General features: G+C 43.4%; 1 protein-coding gene across 9 annotated transcripts in view; it reads left to right on the top strand.

The window, feature by feature from the left end:
• The window catches only part of Esrrg (estrogen related receptor gamma), a 569,612-nt gene that overhangs the window by 80,603 nt on the left and 462,453 nt on the right, over window positions 1–26,556 (top strand). For 2 of the 9 annotated variants that reach the window (XM_055609223.1, XM_055609222.1), the window contains exon 2: window positions 17,177–17,227. The exons of the other annotated variants lie outside the window; for them this stretch is intronic. The gene's annotated coding sequence lies outside the window, so the exon portion shown is untranslated. The remainder of the gene's footprint in view (window positions 1–17,176; window positions 17,228–26,556) is intronic. 9 annotated transcript variants of the gene reach the window in all.

Here is a 26,556-nt window from a genome sequence, read left to right as displayed (position 1 = left end):
GTGGGAGATGAGTCCCTTAGTCCAAATAAGGGTGCTTTGTTTGTTATTCATAGGAAGGTTGGTCTCACCCGAGAAAATAGCCTAAGAATACACAAGCCTTATGGAGACATTCCTGACAAAGATACTTATGAGACTGAAGTGTTCAGTCCCTTATCCTTCAAAGGAGAGTCATAAGTGGTTGCCGACGGTGGCTCTTGGAAAGATTCTCAGACTGAAGGGAAGGAGATTCCCATGCCTTAGCAGTGTTCAGAGCTGGTTTTGAAAAGTCCTTGGCTTGACATGTACTGAGAATTTTAGAATTTTGGTTTCTTTAAAAACACTTAAATATTTTAAAATATCTTTTTCTTTTAATCCCAGGTGTGGGGATATCAGATGACTAGGATTTGCCTCGTGCTCTGGTCTCTCTGGTTTTGCCAGCTGCAGATAGTTTTGTGATTGTGTGATGTTTAGAATTCTTGGGACTTTTTAGAGGTAAATAATTACTAGGGCCCTGAGAGACAGTTGCTGGTGCTGTTGGTTGGTGTTGGTCTCAGTTTGCTGTGTTGCTGGTCCTGTTGGTTGGTGTTGGTCTCAGTTTGCTGTGTTGCTGGTCCTGTTGGTTGGTGTTGGTCTCAGTTTGCTAAGTGGCTGTGTGCAAAAAAGAAAAAAAAAGAACAAGAAGAAATTAGATATCCTGACAGGGAAGACCGAACTTGTCCCAGGGAGCTCCATGCCCCTTATCAGCAGGAAGTAGTCTGAAGATAATGCCATCGCTTTCTGACCCTTGATTTTATTCGGGGTCAGAATAAACACGTTTCTTCTCTATCTTTTTTTTTCCCCCTCTGTTATGTAGTGTTGAAGGTTGAAAGAGAAGAAGAAAGGGAGTGGAGAAGGGTAGAAGAAAGAAGAACCCACAACGTAGCAAATGTCAGCCACATTGGTGTCTTTCTTTCATATTTTTATTTGTTTGTTTGTTGTTTTGAGACAGGGTTTCTCTGTGTAGCCTTGGCTGTCCTGGACTTGCTTTGTAGACCAGACTGACCTGGAATTCACAGAGACTCACCTGCCTCGGCCTCCCTGGGTCCTGTCTTTCACTTTCTTACTTCTGGAAAGAAGTTGTGGAGTGAACGACTCCATGGGAAAATGGGAAAGAACCTTAAATTTTAAACCGAAACTAAACAATTCTCTGCTTTGTTTCCTCCCTCCCTTCCCCGCAGAACTTCTAGGCATGGCTGCGATGTCACTCTCAAATGCTAGTGTTTGGGGCTCACAGAGGACACTCCACTGTGACATCACTTATGCCCTGCTGTAGAGTGTGATGAAATGGCTCTCCTGCTCTTCCTGTGAGCATCTTGTGACTTTAATCTGTCATTTCCGAATTCATTACTGTTATTTTAAAGATCTAAGGAAAGATCCTGACGGATCGTTCAAAGGCTTAAATCACACAGAATTAAAATTGCTCTTGTAAGCCTTAAACGGGTGATAGGATTTTTCAAGTGCTTGTGGTGAAACTAGGCTTTATCATTGGCAAGAATATAGTGTCACAACAGTTAAAATTGGTCAAACAGCAGTTCCGAGAACTAAATAGTTAACACCAATCGTTACTTAATCTAGTTCCAAAGTATTGAGAATGGATACTCTTGATACTTTAAAACTGGCTTAAATGAAGGCCAAATGAAGTTACCCATGGATTATAATCTTACTAGGAATGAACTCTGCTGAGGTACAGCTCAGTGGCAGAGCACATATGGAGTGTGAGTAAGTCTCTAGGTTTAATCCTCAGTACCCAAACTAGCAAGAACAATGACTACAACCTGTTTTCCAAAAATAGCAACTAAATTATCAAGACAGTAATTGTGTGTGTATATATGTAATTGTATAGATATTATATACAAATGTGTACATATATATACACACACACACATATATGTAATCACTTAGAAGAATATGTCACCAGTATTTTAAAACAGGTTCGTGGGAATTTATATTATTCAGTTCTTAACATGTGTTTAGTTATTTTACCTTTTTGTTGATGTGTAATTTAATTCTTAACATGATAGCTTATGTTGATATAGAGCATAGTTTAGTTTTTGACCCTTTGTAAGAATAAGGACACACTTCTATGGTTTCAGAGACGCTTTCATTCAAAAAGCACTCAGCTATGTAAGTAAAGCAATGGTTTCCGAGGCTAAAGAGCAAACCAGTTCTCTTCCTATTATTACATAGGCTGCATTGAAAATAAGGAGTCATGTTGTCGGGACAAAGTATCCATCAGTAAAGGTTTGTAGTTTAGTGCTTGGAGGATCTCGTCTGAGGTTCACAAGTTCAATAGGATGAGTGTTTTCCTATCAGCTTACAGAGGCAACCTGGCTAGAGACACAGGAGAGACTTTTAAGTTAGGCAAGCTGCTTGCGATAGTACCCAGCAAGAGGACTTGAACTCAGAACCCCAGACTCCTTATAAAACCTGGGTGCAGTAGCCCAGTTTTCATCACTCTGATTTTCTGGCAAGGTGGGAGGTAGAGATAGAATCTTTGTAACCTCCCAGACCAGCTAATCTGATGTATATAGTGACAAAACACCATGAAACCTTGTCTTAAACAAAATGGAAGGCATTGACTGACAACCAGGGTCATCCTCTGCTGCCCAGTGCTTGCACTTGCGCGCGCGCGCACACACACACACACACACACACACTGACACAATACATATATAGAACACATTGTATATGCGCCCCCTATGAGAACTTTGATTTGTAACAGTGTAGATTTAAATCTATTGAGGTTTTTTTTTCAATCTTATTAGTCAGAACAGCTGTTTAGAATCCCTGTTTAATGTACTATACTATGCATCTAGGGAGCATTTATGGTATGGTGGATGGCAGATTGTCTTGTTGGTTCCCCGATCTGTTCAGCATGATCTCGGGTTTCTTGCTCGTGGCTCTCTTCTCTGTGGATACACATAACTGTGAGTGGAGTGTTCTTTGGTCTGGCTGGCCGACGAGGTCCCAGCAACTCTAGCCCAGTGCAGAGAAGGTGGGTCCTGTCCACACGTCCAGACTGCTCAAGCTTCTCCTGCTGGATCTTTGCACGAATGTTGAGCCCTCCTGTTCTTGAGCCTCTGAAAGGAGAGGTGGCTAGATCTGGTGATTTCTACTTACAGTCCTGGAGGAAGTTCTTCGAGGATGCTGCATCTTCGGGGCTTAAAAACACTCTAGGAACATAACTTCAGAGCACACACTACATAAACCAGCGGAAACATCGGCTGGGCTCTGTCTTTGCTCAGAATTGTGCAATCCCCACTCCTCTTTTCTGACTACAATGAGAGATCTTTGACACTCTTCTGGAACTTCTCTACCTCATTGTGTCTGCGTCAACCATTCTGACCTTCTTGCTCTTGCCTGAGCTTGCCTGATTTGCTTATGCTGAAGGGTCTGGACACAAGGCACTTCCTCTGCTCAAAACGCTGTTTTGTCTGTTCTTCTGCATCTTTTCAAGTGTTTCTTCTAGTGTTCGCCTTCCCAATCATGTCCATACCACCACACCATTGAAAGGCCCTATCAAACTCTATACCACTGAGACAAGGACTATTAGTGAAGGTGGAGGGAGAAGCCCTTGCTGCCTTCTACTGCCCAACGCAGGCTGGAATCGTCCTGGGGACTGGAGCAGCATTGTTTGAAAGGGCTCTCTACAGACCGTGATCAAGCGTGGCCATGCTTTCCTTTAGGGGAGCCTCCCTTCTACTCAGAAGTCAGTACTTTTACATCCCTGTACTTTTGAAGCTCCAACATAAAAAAAAGAAGAAAAAAAAAAAAAAAGAAAGGACCTTTGTTCAGGTATATGATAGGGGCCAGGTGGACATTACTTAGAGGAGGAAATTAATCAAACCATTCCTGTACACATTAGGCAAACTGTTTCACTCAGAGTTAAAAAGCAGCTGGGGAGTATTAAAGTACAGGGTGCCTGCATGCTCTTTACGATTGTCTTAGCTTATGACCTTATATCGTTTTTATTTCTCTATTAAATCAAGATATATCTCATTGAGCTGCCATCCCATACAACATGGAATGTTTCATTTCAGTGTGTGCAACTAGACTCGCCCCTGATGAAAGGACACGTCTGTTTTCGTCCATGTTCCCAGTGTGGACAGCTGGGGTTCCTACTGCCATGGATGCCACAGATAAGGTGTCACTTGTGGGCACAATTTATCTCCCCAAGAAAATCAAAGCTCTAATACCAAAACTTTCTGCATACGACCTTAGTTGGAAGTCAGTCTCTGCAGATAATCACATTAGGATGAGGTCATGAGAGTGGTCCTTAATCCACTCTGACAAGTGGCCTTATGTTGTGCTTTGAATATAAAATATCCCCCACAGGTTCCTGTGTTTGAACATTTGGTGTCCAGATGGTGGTGCTGTTTTTAAAAGTTGTGGTGCCTTTAAGAGGTAGAATCTCTGTGAGCAAATGGGAAATGTGGGCAAGCTTTGAGGTTTTAGAACCTGGCCTTACTTCCTGCTCGCTCTCTGCTTCCTGACTCTGCATGCATTGTGTCTAGCCACAGCCTTCCTGCTGTCCTGCCTCTTTGACTACGACGCAGTTTATTCCTTTTAAGCCATAAGACAAAATGAGCTCCTCTTTCCCTAAGCTGCTTTTGTGACAGCAATGATGAAAGTAACTAATACACCTTATAGAAGGGAAAATTTGGGCAAAGACAGGAAGAATGTTACCTAAAGATTGGAACTGTTCTGCCACAAATCAGAGAATCCCAAAGACTGCTGAGAAGCCACCAGAAGCAAAGACAGAGGCACATGCTCATACTAGCTCATAGCCCTGTGGAGAACCTAACCCTATGCCACTTTGATTTTGGACTTGTAGCTGGGACTGAGACAAATTTCCATTGTTGAAGCCACCCAGTTTGTGACACTTTATTCCAGTAGCCATGACATCTGAGTGTAGAGACTCTTTGATTCAACAGAATAGAGTAAGCACAAAGCAGCAAGCTACACAGGACACCTTAGATGGGAAAGCAACTGGGGTAGAAGCAAAGGGGTATGGTCACTTCTGCCCATGAGGTGAGGCAACCGTCCAACCCACGCATCCAGTTATGCTGCTGTGGATAATGGCAGCTTGAGACTGATATGCCACAGGACACTAGCTGTGACCAGCTGTGAACGGGAAGTGTGCCAAACACTCACCTGTGGAAATCAATGAATTTCTTCACTTTATAGAAGACACTTGAGCAGATTATCATGGTAGAGCCACAAAGGCTGCTGCATAAGAAGCTCTTCAGTTTCTTCTAGAATCAACCCAAGATTCCAAGTCATTTTGTCATCCTTTTTGTTTATTTTTGAAAATATTTGTTTTTATTTTATATGGGTAGATGTTTTGCCTGTATGTATATCTGTAGACCATGTACTGCTAGTTCCTTGAGAGGCCACCAGATGCTATTGGAACACCTGGAGCTGTAGTTACAGAAGGCTGTAAGCTGCATGTGAGTGCTGGGAACCAGAGCCAGGTCTCCTACAAGAGCAACAAGTGTTCGTAACCTCTAAGCTATTTCTCCAGCCTCATATTGTTAAATCATATTTTGCCATACAAGCTGTAAGCTCTGTGGCAACTTCATAATGTCCATTTGTTGGATGAGTAGGTGAACCCAGGGGTTTTAATCTAGGATTTATGTGAAATAACAGTTTTTTATAAATTTTTAGGTAGACATGATTGTACCATTTGAACTAGGCAGAAAAACAGGGTTTTGGGGATCAAATGATCTTATCTGTCTTCTTAAACCCACTCTTTGTCATGTGAAATTTTGCCAGTTAATTTCTGAGCTTGAACCACTAGATTATTACAATATAGCTGTAAGGCAATTTAGGCATGCTTCCTAGCATGTGTGTTTCATGAGCTCATTTATTGCTCCCCTCCATCTCTTTCCCTCTTTCTCCTGAAGCCAAGGGTTGACCTCAGGGTCTTGTACATGCCAGGCAAGCTCTTTATCACTGGGCTACAACCCCAACCCTAAACATGGCTCTTGGTGTAACACCACAAATATTTTTCTGTACATCCAAACTCTCCTACCACATGGCGGGTGCAGCTGAGTTGACTTTCTCCTAGTACTGATGAGATGTGAACTGTGTCTCAGATAATGCCTGTCTTCTTGTGCTCTTTATCTATGAAATAGCCATATTCATGAACATAACCGAGGAATGTGCATTCCTTCCTGGTCCCGAGAGGGTAAAATAGGGAAGTTTTGTCACCAGGATCTTGCTTGGAACTTCTCTTGGCCTCCTTGTCCTTGTAATCTCTGTTAGAAAACGTCAAAGGGAACACACAGAGCACGGTGTGTGGGAGAGAGATGGCTGATTACAGAGTAGGGTTGGTACACTCTCAGGGATTGGGAGTGGATAGTGGTCAATGGGGTCATTGAGCTAATCTGCAGTTTTAACAAGTTTTATATTATTTTTGATGTCTCTAAAATGGGCAACTTTTTCTAAGCAGCATTTTTTTTTTGTCCAGGTGATTGACAGGTCCGTTTAGATTGACTCAGATGGGAGGAAAAGTGTATGTCTCTGTCCTTTGTCAGAGAGCCTCAGCTAGATAATAATCATATAAGTTTTGTCCAGAAATATAACTTAGATCCCTGACTATTGACCCATAATTCAGCCCTCTAGTCTTATTTTTACAAGCTGTTTTTTATGTGTATGAGGGGTTGACCTTTCATGACCCCCAAGCTTGTTGCTACCCAACTCAATACCTGACAATTTGCATATGACCTTGATCCTCAGCCTTCTTGCCTGTGCTGTATTGCCATTCTCTACTGCTCTAGTTTCATTTCTTTTGCTTGGATAAGATTCTCCAAGACTACCTATCTTAAGGGAGAAAGTTTATTTTAGGTCACAAGTCCAGGCGACAGACTGCTACTGCAATGAAGTCACAGCTGCAGGAGCTTCAGAGCTGGTGGCAGAACATCTACAGTCAAGAGCAGAGAGAACCGAATGCACACGTGCTTGGTGCTCAGCCAATGTTCGCTTCTCTTAACCAGTTCAGGGTGCCCAGCCTAGGGAATGGCACCACCCATGGTCAGTACCACCCACAGTCTGTCCAGATGCCCAGCCTAGGGAATGGTGCCACCCACAGTCAGGCTGGGGCTTCTCACCACAGTTAACCCTGTTATAAATATGTCCCAAAGATATGCCTGAAGGCCAACCTGATTTAGACAGTCCTTCACTGAGACTCTTCCTCAGTAGTTTTACGTTACGTCAGGTTGACTATTAAATCTGACCATCACAGCAGACATAGACCAATCTTAAACAGTCAGAAATACCAGGTCCCCGACACCAGTGGTTCTTTCATTAGTTTGTAGGAGAAGTGCTTACAATATATCCGGCCCAAAGGTTGTGGGCTGCATGAGTCATTTAAATGTGAATGTCTGCCTTAGCTTATCCTGTCTGGCATCTGCTTTCAAAGGCTATATATCACTCAGGCTCTCTTAATGTTCATACATGATTTTATCATAGTTTTCCTAAATTATATAAGCTTATCAAAATACATTATACATCCATTTATATATATCATGTCCAGTACTTTGGAGTTCATGAGATCTGGAGAATCACTTCATTGTGAAGGAATATTCCCAATTATCTCCTGGGACTGACATATATATGAGTATATTCAAATATGCACATTGCTCAGACTAAGAGCACTGAAAACTGATTTGAAATCCTGATAATGAAAACAACAAAATGTCAGCAAAATGCTAAGTTATGTAGGGGCAGTAAAACAATAGAAATACCATAAGTAGCTTCACTCTTGCAAAACAAGCAGTAATGTCTAGATAGAACACGCGACATTTGAAAAACCTATGTTTCGACTGATAACACTCTTGGGTTGAGAACAGTGCTATAAAATAAGAAGCCCGAACCACTGGTGTTAATAGGCAAAGAGCACTGGTCAGGAGAAAGAGACAGCATGCCATTGTTAGCATTTAAGAGTTCATTTCTGTCTTCTTTATCCTAACTTTCCCCCGTAGCGTTATAAGCAAGAATCAGACAGCGGCCCGTATGTTCTACAGATAAGGCATATATTTTATACTTCAGGTATTAAGTTTTTCTTGCACTATCAGAAGCAAGTGCCTGGAAGTGAGTTTTTTTTTTTTTATTTTTAGGAGGCTAGCTGGTTTCTGCTCGAAGAAATCACAAGCCCTTGAGATACCAACCTGAGCAACTCTGCTGTCATCAAGGCTGTGGGATGGGTCAGCTTTGGGAAGCAAGGAGCTGCCCATGCAAATCCCATTGGTGATTTAACAAACAGCAGGGAAGGGGCCAGACCTGAGCAGGAGAAAGGGCTATTGGTACTTCTTTTCTGCAGAGGAAGGCTACCTAGCCAAGCAAAGGGAAGGTCTTTCCAGTTCTCACAGGGTCCAGAAAGACAATTTGGATTTCTTAACATCCTTCTCCCAGTTCCTTACATTGTCTCACAGTACGCGGTGGAGGAGGAAACTGCTGGTTAGGAAGTGTGTTCGGCCTTCTCAGGTCATTATCCTAAGCACCTTTCACGAACAGGCATAAAACACCCCCAGCCCCCAAAAAACCTGGAAAGATGGGCTTAGCCAGAAGTCATATAAAGTCTCTTCTTCACACTTCCTGAATTAAGGGGGACGCTATAATGTGTAGCCTAAATAGAAGTCAGTAAAAGGAGTCATATCAACACATTCCATCCAGCTCGGGGTCTGTGCCTCTGCAGTGTGCAGTCAGAGGTCACCACTCCACCCGCTGTGGGCAAAGGCAATGTGCCCACTCCGGCTCCTCCAGGGAGGGAAGGCCAGAGTGGGCATGCTTGCTGGTGTGCATGGGTGTTGAAGGAAGTGAGGCAGCTGCTCATTTCCTGCAGGAACACCCTGCATTTCTGCAGAGACCAAGTGTTTTGGTGTTATCAAGAGGGGTTCATTATGCCAAGGGAATCAATTCAGCCTGACTTTAATGGGCTGGGGAGTGGAGCTTCCGTGTAGCCCCATGACAAAGAGATTGTAAAGTGGCTGGTATTTACTGGGCTTTCTCTCCTTAATTATGCCTGTCCTTAATATTCTACTGTTAGCGCCTTTAATGTTTTCTCTTCTCCACGTTTTTGGCATTTTTATGATTTGCAGTTTCATTCTAAATGGGCACATGTCATAATGTCATCTAATTTTATTGATAAAAAAAGCCCCTGTTTCCTGTGGCTTTTGGCCAAGGCATACTATTACTTATCATTCTATTTTTTCCCCCAGATTATGTAGCCTGTGTAATGTAAAGTAAAAGATTGTTTCCCAGTTGAAAGAGAGATTTAGTGCTCTCTTGCCATCACGTTGGGGAAGTGGATAGTGAGTCCCAGAGTCAGAGTCTTGACATTTAAAAATATCTCTGGCCAATTGAGAGTGCTTGACAAATGTTTGTTGAATGGATGAATGAATGAATGGTATTAGCATTTGAGTTGGGGTATGGGGGTGTGTGCGCGCCTATGCAAGTCCGCCTCTACGCATGAGATGTCATTCCTCCAGCGCTGCCCACCTTTTATCTATTCATTTATTTTGAGACAGGGTCTCTCACTGATTTGGAGCTCCCCAAGGAGCCCAGGATGGCAGGCCAGTGAGCCTCAGGTATCCACAGTCTACCTCCACAGTGCTGGGCTTAGCACTGCCCAACAAAGTTAAGTGGGTTCTAGGGATCTACTAAGCTTTCTCTCAGCCCTATTCTCGCTAACAGTAGGGCAGCAGGGTTTTCTGTCCACACTTCTGCTGGGAGGAGCCTTGGCACTTCTGTGTTAAGTGAATACACGATGTGGTGACATAAAACTAAAATGTAAACCTTCTCGCCTTTTGGCTACTCCTGCACTATTTCACTTTTCAGGAGCTCAGTGTGTGCTCACTGCTGCATATTGCATAGGCGTCCCCTTCTTGCTTTCCTCACCTGGTTCTCTTCCTTCCTTTTCCCTGTTGGTCAAGTCTGGATGAGACATACAGAGTCAAGGAAGGCAGTGTGCCAGCACCCTCATTTTGAGCCATACCCAGGGTTTGTTTCTAGTAACTATGAACCCAGTCCATTCCAGTTTCAGCCGGACACTCTCCAAGCAAGGAATAAACTTCTCATTGTTTTGTAAATAAAAGCCCCTGAAAAGGCCAAGGCTTGTTTTTTCTCAGTGGTCCAGACATTGAATCTTGGCTTTTAGTAGGCTCCGCCCCTCTACCTCTGCTGTTCTCTGCTGTATGCAATGGTGAAGGGCAATAGAGAAAATAGCACTGAGATTAGGAAACCAGACTAGTGACAACACAACCAGAAGGCCAGGGCAAAACAGACTCACCAGATACAGGAAATGCTGTGAGCCACTCTTAAAATGCTGACCTCATTGGTTTGTTCATGTTGTTAACATCTAGATACATTGTGAGCAACTAGGGGCTTACAAGTAAATAAGATTCAGGTCCTACTTGAAGAAGATAAAATACTTTTAGTGTGAGGAATGTCAAGATAGGTCATGAGTACCATACCTAACATTGAACTTGGAAGACTCTGGATACAGCCCTTGACAAAAGGACTCAATATCCCATGCTTATCTTGGAAGTGTGCATTTCACAGAAGGAGAGTAAAGGAAGCCAGAGCCGTGAATCACAGGATGGCATCGGTTCTGCAAAGGAGTGTGGACCTCATCCTGAAGGCCAAAAGGAGCTACTGGAAGGCTTTGAACAGGACAGTGACGTTTTGGGGAGATACTTTGGTAATACCCGGAGAGGAGTAAATTCACCAGCACGGACACAGTCAGGAGGTTGGCAGAGGAATACAAAGTAGCAAGAGTGTTTTCTTCCTGAAACTAGTATGGGGATGATACCCATAGGGGATTATGGAGAGAGTGGAGGGATGGACCTGGCTGCTACATTGGGTGCAAAAAAGGAAGGAGGATCTTGGGTCTCCTAGCTTCTTGTGAAGGACTCTGAGAAGTCTCAGTTGACTGTGATCTGTAAGCACAGGCCAGCGCTCCTAAAAGCCTGCAGATCGACATCTCCGAAGGCCGGTGCCATCTTCCATTTTATCACAGTGGACTGTGGCAAAGGTGTGTGGGATCCTGTACAGCTCTGCAGAAATTCTGCAAAGGACCACAGAGGGTTGCAGGCACATGCCAGGACTATCGAGCAGTTTGAGATGAGCTGAGGTTTGTCAGATAAAAAGTTAAGATCCATTTCCCGGGGCTGGGGGGATAGCTCCACCAGGAAAGTGCTTGTCTTGCAAGCAGAAGGCCTAAAAGGATCCATGCAAGAAACAGCAGAAGATTGCGTTGCTGGTTTTTAAGTTTTTAAGTCCAGCACCGAGGAGGCAGAGATAGGAGGATCCCTGGGGCTCCCTAAGCAGCTGGCAGAGGCAGCTTGGTAAGACTCAGGCAGTGAGAAACTGTCTCTCCAGACAAGGCTGCCAGGGACTGAGTAATGCCACGTGAGGCTGTTCTTTGGGCTCCATACATACATGTACACATGGCTGCCACATGAGCACTCACGTACATACACACGGTTATTTCTTAATGTTCTTTGTGAGTAAGTTCAGTCACAATAGTTGTTTTGTCTCTGTGTGTGTGAGTGTGTGTATGTGTATGTGTGTTCTGTGTGCATGTGTTGTGTTTGTGTGTTTCTATGTGCATGCATGCGGATAATCCTTCTTCCAGGTCCCTATCACTGGAGAGGATCTCCCTTAGTACCTCTAAGATGGTCTGGTACTTGTGAAATGGATAAGTAGCGACCGGGAAATAGCCACACACTCATTTTCTACTAAAGCAAGCCAAACAGTGCAGGGGTAATGATTCGTGTTAGTGCCACAATCTAGACTACATTTGAACTGGTGACTTCAACGCGAGCAGCCCCGTAGCCCATTACCAGTCTCCTGAGACACATACTCTACGGTAAACATTTGTGCTAACCTGGCTATAATTGTACATGGCTGTAATTACAGCATTTGGGAGGCAGAGGTGAGAGGATCAGGGGTTCAAAACTAGCCTTGGCTCCATAGTTTGAGGTCAGCCTGGGCTACATGGAACACCTTTACCCCTCCATTCTCAAAAGGAAAATAAAGATAAAATTGTTGTTTTAATAACTTACTATGGGAAATGTACCCAGCAAAGCCATGGTTAAATTTTTAAAAATTACATTAAAAACTCAGGAATGCACTACACATAAAAAAAATCCTCTATAAGGAATAAAATGTGAATGAAAGAAATGATTCATTTTATTGGGGTAATTAAAACAGTGTCTCCTGTTTTCATCCATCATACTCATGAAATAAAAAATATGTTGAGGGAAAAGTGCTATTTACCTGGAGATGAAATTTAACATATGAGGCAGATAAAAGTTGGTTTTTTCTAGAGGAAGAAACTGAAAATGAGCTGCAGATCATAATTCCAGTAGAAACTCATCATTATGGACCAGGAGTTGGGGTGAGATCATTGTGGAACGGGAGCCAGAGTGAGCGCAATCTCTACCCAATATTTTTTTTGAGGCACAAATGTAGCCAGGAGTGACTCATTCAACAGGGTACCTCAGAGGCAGAGGGTCCTGGACATAAATGGTCAAGGCTGCAGTAAGGGAACAGCGTAACCTTGGATTCGCCCTCCTCATTCTCCCGGTGAGTTCAGAGGAATCCACTCCTGTGATTCTGCTCTGTGCCTTCTGGTCTGCAGGGCGACTTCAGGTGACTCAGCCAGCTCTTGCATCTGCCTGTCTCTGCTCCCATACTGCAACTAATAGAACTTTCCTTCCTGCAGACAGGCTAGCTAGAAGGAACGTGGAGTATGGTGAATACATGTGGACTCTGCTCCCTGTGTTCCCCTCAGAACGGGCTAGGGCAGCTAGAACTGGGGTCTTGGTGCCTACTAGAGAAGGGAGGAGGCAGGGAGTCAGTAAGGAAGGGCTGACTTTCCCTCGCTTTTTGTTTTTTACTGTGCAGGAGTGGCAGTGTGGGATCCCAGGAAGAGAATGAAATTTCTAAAAATCTGGGTCCGGTTCTCTGGGACTAACTGTCTTATTTGCAGATATGTTTTAGAAAGACAAGTCAAACCATTCATTCATCAGCTACTAATTGTGTTTTCGCTTATCGCCAACGATCCTGGAGTTAGCATTGAAAGTGGGTTCCCACTTTCATGGAACTTACATTCTGCTTGGCAATGGCATAAAACTACTGGACAAATAGAAGGTGGGCGATGAGGGACAGGGTGAGAAGTGAGAGGGCAAACAGAGGCGATGTTTAGAGGTGGGGATTGAGGGGGAACCTGTTTGTTAAGACCTGTGACTGAAAGGGGTTACGGAGACATTCAGCTCAGTACATGGCTCACAGCCAGCCACTGGCCAGAGCTGACTGATGGCACTATCGTGACAGTGATGTGTGCCCTCTGTGTGCTCCCTGTCAATCTGTGTCATCTGTGAAGTATAGGCACTTTGATTTAGGGTGTATTTATAGTGGAATTCTATATCTGCATATACAAAAAAATTAATATTTATTTGCAGTTCAATTCTAGAGGTAGCTAACAATGTTTCATGGAAAATCAGAATAAGTTAAATGCATCGTGTAGATAAATATCTCACATGAATATCCTTTCCCCCCACCAATAGAATTAAGTAAGCATCTGAGTCCATTGACTTTGTGTCAGGCAGTATTCTGGGTCCTGGGGAACAAAGGCATAGACTAGAGCCTCGGCCTTCGGGGAGCTTCTGCTCTTTTCCCCTAATAACTTATGACTCTCCCACTATTGGTTTTAATAGAACCGTCAGGGGGGATTTATATGCTGACGAGGCTCTGAGAGTTTAGAAAAACAAGCTGCACTCAAGTGTTAACTTTGATGTTTGTTTAGTTTTATAAAATATGTAAGAGGCTTTTCCATTAGTGAATAAGACTTTCAAAAAGCTTTCAGAATCTCATGTCATAAGTAGTTAAATATCACTAACGGAGAGTCTCAAAGCCTGGCAGCTCGGAAGCTTAAGTACTGTATGCGGTTTGGATGCCTGGCCAAAGTGAAGCCCCCATTCCCATCCGTTTTGAGGCCACACCGGTCCAACTCATTCATTTCATCTGAAAAACCTCCAGACTGCACAGGACTCCATGTCCACTGAGCAGCTCTCTGTTATTCCGCTGCCTTGTAAGCAGCAAAGCACCCCATAGCATGCTGGGAAAAGTTAGGGGCAAACTGCACAAACAAGGCATGGGCACAAGTAGGGGTTAATTAACTACCACAAGCAAGGCACACCCAGGAATTACCTTTTTGAAAGTATTTGCAGCAAACTGAACCCTGGGACCACATAAGATGCTTTCTTACCGGCCCACCCTGAATTTCTCCCACATAGCCACGATTTATTTATTGTATTTTACCATCATCCTTTACCCTTTAGTCTTCAGAAGAATTTCATCTATCCTTCTCTATTACACACACACACACACACACACACACACACACACACACACATTTGTTTGTACATATGGAATTTATACAAACATATATATTTATTCCATATGTATATCACGTATATCAAATGTGTACATACCAGATAGATAGATAGATATAGATATAGATATATGGAACACACATACATACACACACACTCACTCACTCACACTTAGTCATTGGTTATCTTCCCAAAAAGCCCCGTGAGTGTGGACATTGTGTTCTGTTCACCCTTGTCTACTCAGAGGTGCTCTGAAGCGGGGTGGGGGGGGGGGAAAGGTGAATATTTGCTAAATTTTTGAATTTTTCTAATGATGGACAGTAAGGACAGCAGCAGCAACAGGGTCTTGGGATTCAGGGGAGCTTCCCTGAAGACAGAATCACGTGAAACCCAAGCAACTCTCCTCTGCTCAGGGGACAGTGTACCTGCTACACTTTGCAGGGTCATAAATGAAATGGACAAGAAATGGTTCCGTGCAAACTGTGACACAAGTGTGGCATGGTTTCAGAGATTAAAGGGACATTAGGGTGGAGGTAGCAAGTCTTTTACACGGTGGATTTTTAAGTGTTTTCCTTACCTGTTTGTTTTTGTAATTTGAATGCCAGGTACTGTTACCCACTGCTACAGCAGGACCCATTGTTTCTAATGACAAAACCCTTGTGTTGTAGGGGCTTGGGGAGTGTACACTGTGGTCTGCCCAGCTCCCAAAGCGTCTGCTTTGATTCCATTTCTTGCCCGTGTTGCCCTTTGGGTCACACTCTTTGGTGACAACACCGGCAGTGTCTGGAAGGTTAAGCCTGAAAGCAGACTCTTGTTGGAAAATATCTAATGATATTCCATTAGAAGTTTACATAATTTGATTTATGACACAGGGTCTCATGTAGGCTGTTCTCACCCCAGAACCCACATGTAGGTGAAGATGATTTTGAATTCCTTATCCTTCTGCCTCCCTCTCCTGTGTGCTCTGACCACAGGCATGCACTACCACAGCCTGTGTGATGTGGTACCAAAGACCAAACCCGAGGCTCCGAGCCTGCTGGGAAAGTACTCCAAACTGGGCCATGTGTCCAGTCGAAGCCCACATGGTTTTAAGACCCACTGATTCCCGAGTGTAATAGCGACTGTCTTAGTGTGCTATGAACTACCTAAGTGAAAACAGACTATTTTTTAAAAGTAAATATTAGGAAACGGTTCAGTGATTAGGAACAGAGAAATTTCCAGAACTCCTTATAGAAAATGACTTGCGAGTGATCTGTTTTGGGGGTTCAGGCAGAAATCTGTAGCATCTGGGTGAATATAAATGGGATACAAGCCATAGCTCAGCAGGTGAATGCAGGTGTGTGTGTGGGGGTGGGTGGGTGTGTGTACATACAGTTGAAGGCATTTTAATGTTCTGTTTTGATGCTGTCAAAGTGTTGAGGTTTCTGTTTCACTAGTGGTGCCCTACAAAGCATGTTTTCACTTATTAGTTGTTCATTTTGATAGGAGTCAAAGCCTTGCAATGGATGAGTCTCTCTTTTGAATTAGCTCATTAATTATATTTAGTTTTGTATTGTGTGAAATTAACCACTCTCCAATTTTTAGAAGAGAAATTTTATGAAAATATGTATCAAAGTACCTATTTTTGTGTTGAAAGCGTAATTGCTACAATTCTATCCAATGGCAATTAACTGTGATTAACTCTTATCTATTCCAAAGAAAACAATGACTTGAGACACTTTGAAGATATTACACACACAGGCACACACACACACACACACACACACACAATATGTGGGTAGTATTAGTTATGTTTCTCTTGTTCTGATGAAATATCATGATTAAAAACCACTTATAGAAGAAATGGTTTATTTTGGCTCAGCGTTCCAGAGAGCTGGAGTCCATACTGTCAGGAAAGGCATGAGCTGTAGGCAGGAGCAGGAGATGGCTGATGATCCATCTACTCACTCACAGGAAGCAGAAGGAGGGTATGGGGTATAAATCCTCAGAGCGCACCTCAGTGATGCATTTCCTCTAGTGAGGGCATGTCTCCTAATGGTCCATAACCTCCATAAACAGCCACCAGTGAGGCCAGTGGGGGACCAAATGAGCCTAGGGGGATTCCCATCTAAACCACCACAGGGTTTTTTTCCTTATCCACATTTATTTATTTTCTCATTCAGTTTTACTGGAATAATTTTTCATAATAGATCCTCTTCCTCAGGATGAGGCAAATTACTGGTATTAGAGCAGAAGGCAGCCCCAGTGGCACCTAGTGCTGCTCTCCCAAATGCACAGATTCACCCAGGAAAACAACCAAAATGACACTTGACAAGTCAAATGCAGGGAAAGCTGTAACTGCTGTTTACCAAACCAGAGAACTGAAGGATAGGGTGACAAGTCCAGTGACGTAACGAGGAGGCAGTGATGCACCACAGGTCCCGGGAGAGCGCACTGCTCCTGCAGCGCTTCAGAGTTTATTCCCAGCCTTCACACCAGGTGGCCTCCACCTGCCCGAAGCTCCATCTCCAGGGGATATGATGCCCTCTTCTGGTCTTCTTTGGCACCTACACCTATGTGCGCATATGTAGCACATACAGGTACACTTACATAATTAAAAATAAATATATATTTTTTAAAGGAACCCATTAGTATGAGAGATCATGTACAGAAGCAGAGTAAGATGAAAGGCAGACACTCACAGCCCAAAAAGTCTCTAGAGGGATCACACAGGACATACATTTGAATAATAACAGTTTTTATTTCAAATTTCCTAGCCAAGAAAACTAGAAAAGGGGAGAAGCTGATACGCATAAATACAAGAAACAGTAAGTATGCACTTCTTCTTTTTTCCTTATTTCCCATTCTCTCTCTGTCTCTGTCTGTCTCCGTCTCTCTCTCTCTCTCTGTTTATGTTTATGATGAGGCTTGCCTCTCACAGCACTTGGTTTGAGTTCCCATAGAAACAGACACCAAGACAAAGACTCTAGGCCAAGTTATATATGGAGAGGTGATGCCAGTAGAAGAATACTACAGAGAATGGGGAGTAGAAGCCGTTCACAGGTTGTCTCTGGATAATGGTACCCTACTGGGAATTTCAGAAAGGTCAAAGTGACCCCACCAAAGATGGGAGAAGGATGGAATATCCCACAGTTCCCTTTCAGCCACCCATTGGATATGAGTATATCCCTGGCACATTTTTACAGCTGTACAGTCATCATCACAGTAGATGGAGAATGGACCAAAGTCGCAAATGATGGTCAGCATGCTCTGGACTGGAAGGAAATTGGGAACTTAAAACCCCGGCTCTATCAAGGGAATGCTAACATTCCCAGACTTAAGCTCAAAGGGCAGAAATGCTAGGAGGTGAGAACCCCATCAAACCTTTGACCCAGACTCCATAGCAGGGTCTAGACGGGAGGCTTACAGGAAGCCCACAGAGTATTAAGTAAGATGACAATGACCACCTTTAGTATCTTTAGTACCAGAGAGGTGAGTCACAGGTTAAGTTAATGTTCAGTGTTAGAAGCATTTCCAAGCAGGGCAGGAAGCAGGAGGAGGCATCAGCCATGGTGTTTCCATCCCTGGAGTCTCACAGGCTTTCGTGCAGTCCACTCTCCTGTGTGGTGCATCCGTCCATCCATCCGTGTTCTCTCCTTGGCTCTGCACAAGACAGAGTGTAAAATCAAAATACATCTGTGCTTTCTTTCCTTAGCCATGCAAGAGATGGAATGTAAAGTTAGAGCAGTAAAATTAGGCACACGAGTGGATGTGTTCATTCAGAATAGGGAAGAAAACCACAACAAATTTTTAATTTAACAAAGATTACAAATATCACACTTAAAAAGCCAAAAAAACAAAATTTTAATTAGCCATCTGATAGTCTTCCTTAAATTTTTTCTTTTCTGCTACATGCTCTCTGATTGCCTCTTCATACACCAGCCATGATTTTGTAATCCCATTTCCTACAAAGAATAGAAATATAATTTAGTCTTTTCTCTACTATGTTGATTGGATTTTTAAAGAACCACCACTGCTAGTTTTAAAAGGCTTCTTCAGCTATATTACTTCCTACTTGGCATGTTATGTACATTTTTGGAATTATTGTCAACATTTCTAGAAAACTCTATCAAACTTCTTTCATGTATAAGCTATGAGATGACAAGAGATTTTTTTGCTTTTGAGGTTTGTATCTGGCTTAGTACATTGGAGATCTTCTTTCTTTGCTCATGATGTGTATTCAAGATTCAGTCTTCCAAGCTCTACTGTCTACTGCTTCATCTCTGGGTCTGTGATTTTTAACTTTTGTAGGAGGTGTTGAAAAGAAAGAAACAGTCCTGTTAGTTAATATCGGTCCATGGGAACCATAAAGAATAATTTGTTCTACATGGAAATGCTTATGATCCATGAAAATATAAACTAGTAAGCCAGAATTAAATACATTAACAACACAATTTTCCTTCAGCCAAATTCTAACAATGCGTATGGTCACACCTAGGCTACCTAAGCCAGGGGAGATATGGAGGAGAGTTCAGAAGTTAATTGTAGTTAAAATGCATTGCTGAAGAAAAGTCTAGAAAGATGTGCAGCCACCTGTAGAGTGTAGAGGGAACTCTGTAGTGAGGAGGCTTGATGCTTGGAGAGCTTAGCTTTGGAGTCAGCTTGCCTTTGCCTACGGCGTTGTTTTTGGAAGCTAACATTTAGCTTTGCCTGTGTAACACCCTGCCTGGGAGATGAGGGTTCTAACTCTCAATGCTGATATGCATTGAACTACATATTGCTGAGTCCTTTGTTCCCCTTCCTTGTATGTGGTAGCTGCTATTATACTTCGAAGCCCTTCTTATCCAACCTTGTTCTCCTGGACCAGCTCAAAGATTTGAGTGCCTTTGTCCTCTGAGGGCTTTTTCACCTGCTGTCCCCAGTGTTCCTTGCGAATGATAAGATCATGGTAGTTGATAAGCAATACCTGACAAAGGGCTTCAAAACAAGACCTGGCTGCTGTACTTTCTAAAGTGTAGAATAGTTGAATATTATCCCATTAAACCCAATGGAAAGGGTCCTTATTACAAAACAATAACCCCACCATGTGGGAGGCAGCAATAAGGAAATTGGTCTACAGTAGAGAGATATGAAGCTACTGGCAGGGATTTTGTCATCAAAGAAACTACTTTACCTTGAACTAGTTAAAGAAGGTGTCTTCAGCTGGGCACAGTGGCCCACACCTGTAATCCCAGCACTCAGGAGGTAGAGGCAGGCTGATCTCTGCAAGTTCAAGGCCAGCCTGGTCTACAAAGTTGAGTCCAGGACAGCCAAGGCTACACAGAAGAAACCCTGTCTTGAAAAACAAAGTAAAACAAAACAAAAAAGGTATCTTCCTGCTTCCTGTAACCTGCTCTAAATGTGGCATGCCCCTCACAGTTCTCTGAGTTTCATTTACCGGCCTTTTCAAGTGTGTGGAAGTTCTTTGGGGGAGGTACATTGGCTGGTTAAAAGCAAACACCCCCATGTATCCTTTTGCATTTTGCATTGGGGAAATCTAGAAGGTTTAGGAAGCTGTTCAAATAGAATATCCTAACGTTGAAGGAATCCTGGTAAGTGTGAGAGGCCGTCTGCTCTGCCAGCCTCTGGCACATGTCAGTATCTTTTGAAGTTGAAATTTACTATGGACTTTATTCTCATCACCAAAGTTTGAACTTTTGTAAAAGTAGACTGGGGATTTGAACCTGCTTTGAAGGAGTCTCCGCGTCGTTAAACTCTGTCGTGATTCTGAAGTGAGAGAGGCACCTATGCCTGAAAAGAAGCCATTGTGGTAATGAGAAATAACAGTTACACACACTAGTGATTTGTATGGAATTATTCTTGAGTTTATTGTTTAATAAAGAACATTCAGAATTAGGCATGTAAAAAATGTCATTGAAGTCACAGATGAAAAAGCTACCAACATGTATTAATGGGTCTCATTCACTGCTTTATGTACCCAGCTTCTCCTGGGACTCCACAAATCCACGTGCATACCGACCCCATTCAATTGAACATGAGTGCGCATTAGTTCTCATGTACCTGTGAATAGCCTGGGTTATGCAAATGGTTCTCCAGTGGGCTCAATAGCAGACTCTCTTCAACAGCAGGTAGCTTAGAAACTTTAGTCTAGTGGGGACTTTCCAGAGATTTTTCAGCCATGTTTTGCTGATCAGATTTTCTTTTATGGACACCTGGGCTAGCCTCACTGCACAAAGAATCTTCTTAAACATTCTCTCCAGCAAGCATTTTCCCATCACAGGAATGGTTAAGTTTATCAGCTCTCATCCTCAGAATGTATGCTTGATTCTGCCGAAGCATTGTAAAAAGCTCCGACTCGGACATGTCAGAGAAACAAATGCTGGTGAGTGAGAAGATCTGCACCACTTGTTGAAACTTTGCCAAGTCAAACTCGGGGTGCTCCTTCTCATGAAAGTGACATTAGCAAGCGTGGCAGGCCGTTCCCTCAGCAAATACGGGAACAGTTTGGGGATGGGAAGATTTTAAAATAATCTAGGCTCTTGGTTCCTCAGAAGAAAAATATACAAAAGTGTCAGTTCTTGCCAGAGTTCTCAGAGAGGACTCTGTGGCTCCGGCTTCTTTTGTTTTTGAAACAAAGCACGAGATTCTACTGCATCCTCCACACTGGAGCCTCTAAGCGCAGTCTTGTTCTTTGGTTATTTATAGCATGCTGGCCTCCACCTACCTTCTCCCTTATTACTTCTGTACCCTCCCCCGGCCTCATGGTGACCCTATATTTAGATCTGACGTATCATCTATGCCCACAGCAAGGTTGTACCTCTGACAAGGATGGCAGGATGTGGGGTTATTTTACCATATGGAGGAAAGATACATTTGGGACTCTCTCACCTTTGTGAGAAAAGTCTTTGCTCTGTATAGGAAACCCAGTTAGCAGGCAGGGCCCTTTTGAGATCATCTTATAGCGGGAAAAAATGACTTTTATGATATCTTAGTGCACATTTTTAAAAATTCAGTCCTATCATTAAATATCATTCACTTGGGGAAAGCAAGTGAATGATATTTATATATGCATGTTTTGGTGTATCAAGAAATACAGATTTTATATTCATATTTAGGTAAAATACAAACTTTAACAACAAAATTCTTAATCCAGAAGCAGCTTTACTGCCTGATTTTGAAAAAGATGAAATAAGTATTTGAAAAATGTATCAGAAAATAACCAAAAAAAAAAAAATCAGTGCTACCATGCATGGTATTAATTCCAATAATAGCGGAATATATGCTAAGCATAGTCCCCAAATCAGTTAATCACTGTGTCACATATCAGGTAGGTAGTGATGCTGCCAGTGAAAGAGAAGAGAAACTCTTCATGCCGCTGTGACAGACTTTAGACTCAGATGATCTGGCTCCTAAAGAAAAGGTTTTCAACACTGATTTTAATTTATAGACCCATGTGTACAAGCATAACATAGTTGGTTACTGTGACCCACATGTTTGTAGGTGATGCTACCTTCAATGCTGGCCAGGTTCTTATTCATCAAACCTTACTTCTCGATTTAGATTTAGCCAGACAGCTTGTCACTTGGCTGCTATCATATTCCCCACTCCAATTCCCTGGCTACTGAGAGCCAAACAGTCATATAGATGAAGACTAAGTTTGGTAACTAATTCATTTTAAGTCAAGGTGGCCTCAGTTACCCCCTTTCTGTTCCATGAGAATAATTTTTTGTCTTTCACCTTTCTCTGGATAATGGCATAGAGGAACGGAGGCTGCAGAACTTACTCCTGCCAGCCTGCAGTACCCATCTGTGTGTGTGTGTGTGTGTGTGTGTGTGTGTGTGTGTGTGTGTGTGGCGTCTGGATGGGTCCACATGCCCTGTGAGGCAGGGATGCTGAAGAGTGTATTCCAGGGGAAAAGGAGAACTCTGACTTCCGTTGTTTTGGTGTGCATGTCCTTACCTCCCGAGTACACACAACCCTCAGCCTGTTTCTTTCAGATATAATCATATATGAGCAGCTAGAGTGATAATTCTTTCTTCTCAGAAAAGACCCAACTTATGCCCGTGTACTTAGACAGAATGAAAGACAACACCATGGCTCGGCACCGTGGATTTTGTATTTTATTTTCCTCTTTTTCTTGGGGTGCCATTGGGTGCAGTTGAGCTGTTATGGATGTGCTGTCTAAAATTTTTTTTGCAGTTAAAAATCACCCATATTTATTTTTTAAAGGAGAAAGAGCAAGTCCTGACATTTTGGGGGAAATATTTTTCTCTAAGAGAGGGAGGGGGGAATGCAGGGAATAATGAATTCATCAAGCTGAAAATGCACGAGTCAGCGAAGCGCTCAGCCTTCAATACACGGCAAATGGAAAGAGAGCTCCCATTACTGTCGAGATGCATGGACACAGCCCCGCTAATCGCTTGGTCATGCTTGGGGGACACTAAGTCATCACAGGCCCTGACATGGTGAGAACAGGGTGCAGAGGTTTGTTGTAAGAAAAAATTGTTTATTTAACACCCATAACCAACCAGTCCTCCCTTCTTCAACTCCCATCCTCAGATAAATGAGTGTTGGTTGGAAAAGTGTGTGTGTGTGTGTGTGTGTGTGACTCTGTTCAACACAACAGAAAATCATCAATGAGGTAGGAATTGTACAGTAAGTGACTTTTTGAGTGAAAGGATTAATTTCTATTGCTAATGTTAATTCTTTGGGTCTCATGTACAGTGGTACAGTATTATATATAAAATAATGGATGATAACATCAACTGAGGGGTTGTTTTTATGCTAGTGCTGTTTTGACTGTCTTGGGTTGTTTGTCCATATTTCTTCACTTTCTCCTTGGGGGATAGGATTGTTAGGCCACTTCATAGAACCGAAGCCATCTGATCCCAGCCACCTAGGTCAGGAAGAGCAGAGTAAAATATTAAACTGAGTGCAAAGCTGGTGTGATTGAGCACCTGCCCTTTGCTGGCTTATGGCCTTTGAGAGATGCCATGGAGCTAGGGGTCAGTTTATTTGAGTTGAGGCTAGGTTCTCCTGTCAGCGTATGTTTCACTGGGCACTGTGTGTTTAGTGTAAAGATAAGGCATGTGGGCTGGAGAGATGACTCAGCCATTAAGGGCTAGGCTCAAAACCATAAATATAGGAGATAAGACATGTGAGTAAAAAAATCCCCTCTCAGTCATATTCTTGAGTAATGCAAAGATGTGCTGGGCTCAGGAAGGGAGACCTTAAAGAAAAGCACCCCTTTCTCTGGAGGTAGCTTTCATATACACTGCCGTACAAACCCTGACTGGCAGGTATCTGGCCTTAATACATCCTCAGTGCACAGTATAGTCAGAACATGGTGCATGTAGCTGAGACAGTGGGCTCATCGTAGATGGCTTTTTTCTTCAAATAAAGAATGGATATGCCAGGATGAGAGAAGAAAAAATAGCAAAGGAGAGGGCTGCCTGGACCATTCTAGAAACTTCCAGCAGTGCAAACTATTGGTTCTGTATTACTGGAGCATCAAACGGAAGGTAGCTGAGTAGAGACAAGAGAGGTAGCCATGTTTAGTGAGCGAGCAGGGCTATGATGGGTGATATAACTTATGCGGTAAGAATATCCAAAGAAGCAAGGGTTGAGTTAAAGTGAGGCAAGCACTGTGAGGGGAGGGGCATGGCGAGCTTCAGGAGACAGTACAGCCTCAGGGAATGGGTTGGAGGGAGAAGGAGGCAGTCCGGACTAGAGACTGGTGCAGTGGTCCTCCATGACGTTACGGAGGCATGGATTGGTCAGTGCCTTGGAAATTAGAGATCTGATCAACAGCAGTAGTCCACTGACGGAGTAGACGAGGTTTATTAGTCTTTAGACATGAAGGAAGAGGAGATGGGGAAACTAGAGAAGAGGTTTCTGTCTTGACAAAGAAAACAGTGATAATGTTAGTCATCAGGACAGGCAATATTAAAAATGGGATGAGCTTGGATGGGACAAACAGCATTTGTCAATTCTGGAAATGTGGGCTTCTTCCGTGATGCACTGGCCAGTGCTTTATAGAAGCAGATGGACGCACTCAAACTTCAGCCGAGGGTTGTGGTTGGTCAAGCATCAACAGCAGGCTTGAGGGCATAGCTGGTGAGTATTACTAAACACAGTTATTTCTCTGCACTCGCTGCTTAGCACAGACAGCACGAATGAGTTCCCCATGCATTCACAGCTGGGCTACAGGCAGTAGGATTTCGTAGACCAGAGGAAGCATTTTATGAGATAAGGGCTTTGGAACTAGAAACTGAGGCTTTAAATTGGGCAGAAGGGGAGGAAAGGACAGCTTTGTATGGGAGAAGCTTTGGGTTTAGCAATGTGATGTCTAAAAGACTTGGCTGAGAGGCATCTATGTCAAATATTGCATTCAGGGCTATAGAACTGTGAAGGCTTTAGACATTCTTTTAAAATAACTAGCAGTTCAATGAACCATTCACAGCTCCTCAGTGTCTCTCTATTCATGCAGCCAGATCTATCCTAGAAAGGCTAGACCTCTTTAAGAGGAGGATGGAGATGCAAGGGCCCCAGAAGGAGGAGATCTTGGCTACCTCCTCCAAGAAGGCAAAATGGCCTGTGGTTTCCATGACTGAACACATGGACGCATGACAAAAACATCAAGCCAGTGCTTTAGGGCACACACATAGAGCTGACTCCTTTCTGCTCAGTCTCAGAGGAGTCTGGCATCCAGGAGCTCAGTACACAGCATTGGGTGCTGGCAGGCTTAGAACTAGACTCATGGAGAGATTGGAAGCCACACATTGGATCCTCATCAGCAGAACTGAGCCCATAATATCCTGGAGAGCCATTTTGATTGTGGAGAGTTCTGGCTTAGTCTACTTGGCCAGATTGCAGGCTATTCCCTGGGTGAAAAGAGACGATCTGTAGGGGGCTGGAGAGATGGCCCACTTGTTAAGATCTCTGGCTGCTCTTCCATGAGACCCAAGTTCAATTCTCAGGGCTCACATGCTAGCTCACAAGTGTCTGTAACCCTGATTCCCAGGGATCCAGTATCCTGTTCTGGGCTCTGTGGGGCACCAGAATGTGCATGTGGCGTACATTCACACATGCAGGCAAAACAAATACACAGAAAATAAAAGCAAATAAGTCTTTTAGAAAATAGAGAACCTGTGCTCTTACACGGCTTCTGGCACCATCTGCACGCTTTGGGCCTGGGCCTGACAAGCTGGTTCTACAAAGGACGGGTAGTAAATATTTCTGGTTTTGCTGGGCATACAACCCCTGTGGCAGATCTGCTCAGTTACACTCCTTCACACGAAAGCAGTCCTCAGCGGCACGGAAGTGAGTAAATAGGGTTGTGTCCTAAAGCAACTTCGTTTTGAAAAGTGGGTAGATATGTATATAGAAACACATAGAGGTATGTGATAACAATTAGTGAAAAAGAGAGAACAGGGAGGGGTAGGTGGAGGAGGAAGGGAAGGGAGAATTGTTGTAACTAAATTATAGTTGCCAAAGGGGAGGGGGCTAAGTAGATGGGCTGAATGTAACCCAGTCAGTAAACAGCTTGCCGTGGAGGAGTATGGAACCTAATTTCCATACTAGAACTCATGTCCAAAACTGGACATGGTGTGGATTATGCTTGCAACCCCCATACCGAGCAAGCAGAGAAAAGGGAACCCTGGGCTCCGAGGCCAGCTAGTCTGGCCTAACAGACAGGCGCTAAGTCCCAGTGAAAGACTTTCTCAAGAACAAAACCAAACCGATAGTGCCTGAAGAAGGATGACACCGGAAGGGTCCTCACCAGCACCTTCCTGCTTGCAAACACAGAAACAAAGGGAAAGAAGATAGCAAGTGGGAGAGGCTATAGCTCAGTGGCAGAGCCTTTGACCACTCCTACTCTGGTCCTCAGTGCTGCAGGAATGAAAAGCAGGAGGCAGTGATGGGCAGGAGTCTGCCTACCACTGTTACTTGCTAACCTTGGATTGAGTAATGCCACCTTTCTGTCTCAGTTTCAACATCTATCCAGTTTGTTAATTATTCCCACCCACTGGACAACTAGACCACTGGGCTATGGAGATTACTTATTAAATGGTGCCTAGAGGAGAGTCAGACGTTCAAATAATCATAGGCATATGCACAGAGTCACACCACAGAGAGGAGAGAGACCTAGAGGCTA

The sequence above is a fragment of the Psammomys obesus genome, unplaced genomic scaffold, assembly GCF_907164565.1.
Source record: "Psammomys obesus unplaced genomic scaffold, mPsaObe1.curated_primary_1811, whole genome shotgun sequence".
Classification (NCBI taxonomy): Eukaryota; Metazoa; Chordata; class Mammalia; order Rodentia; family Muridae; genus Psammomys; species Psammomys obesus.
The sequence above is the reverse complement of the archived record's forward strand: the minus strand, read 5'-3'. Positions and strand labels throughout refer to the sequence as shown.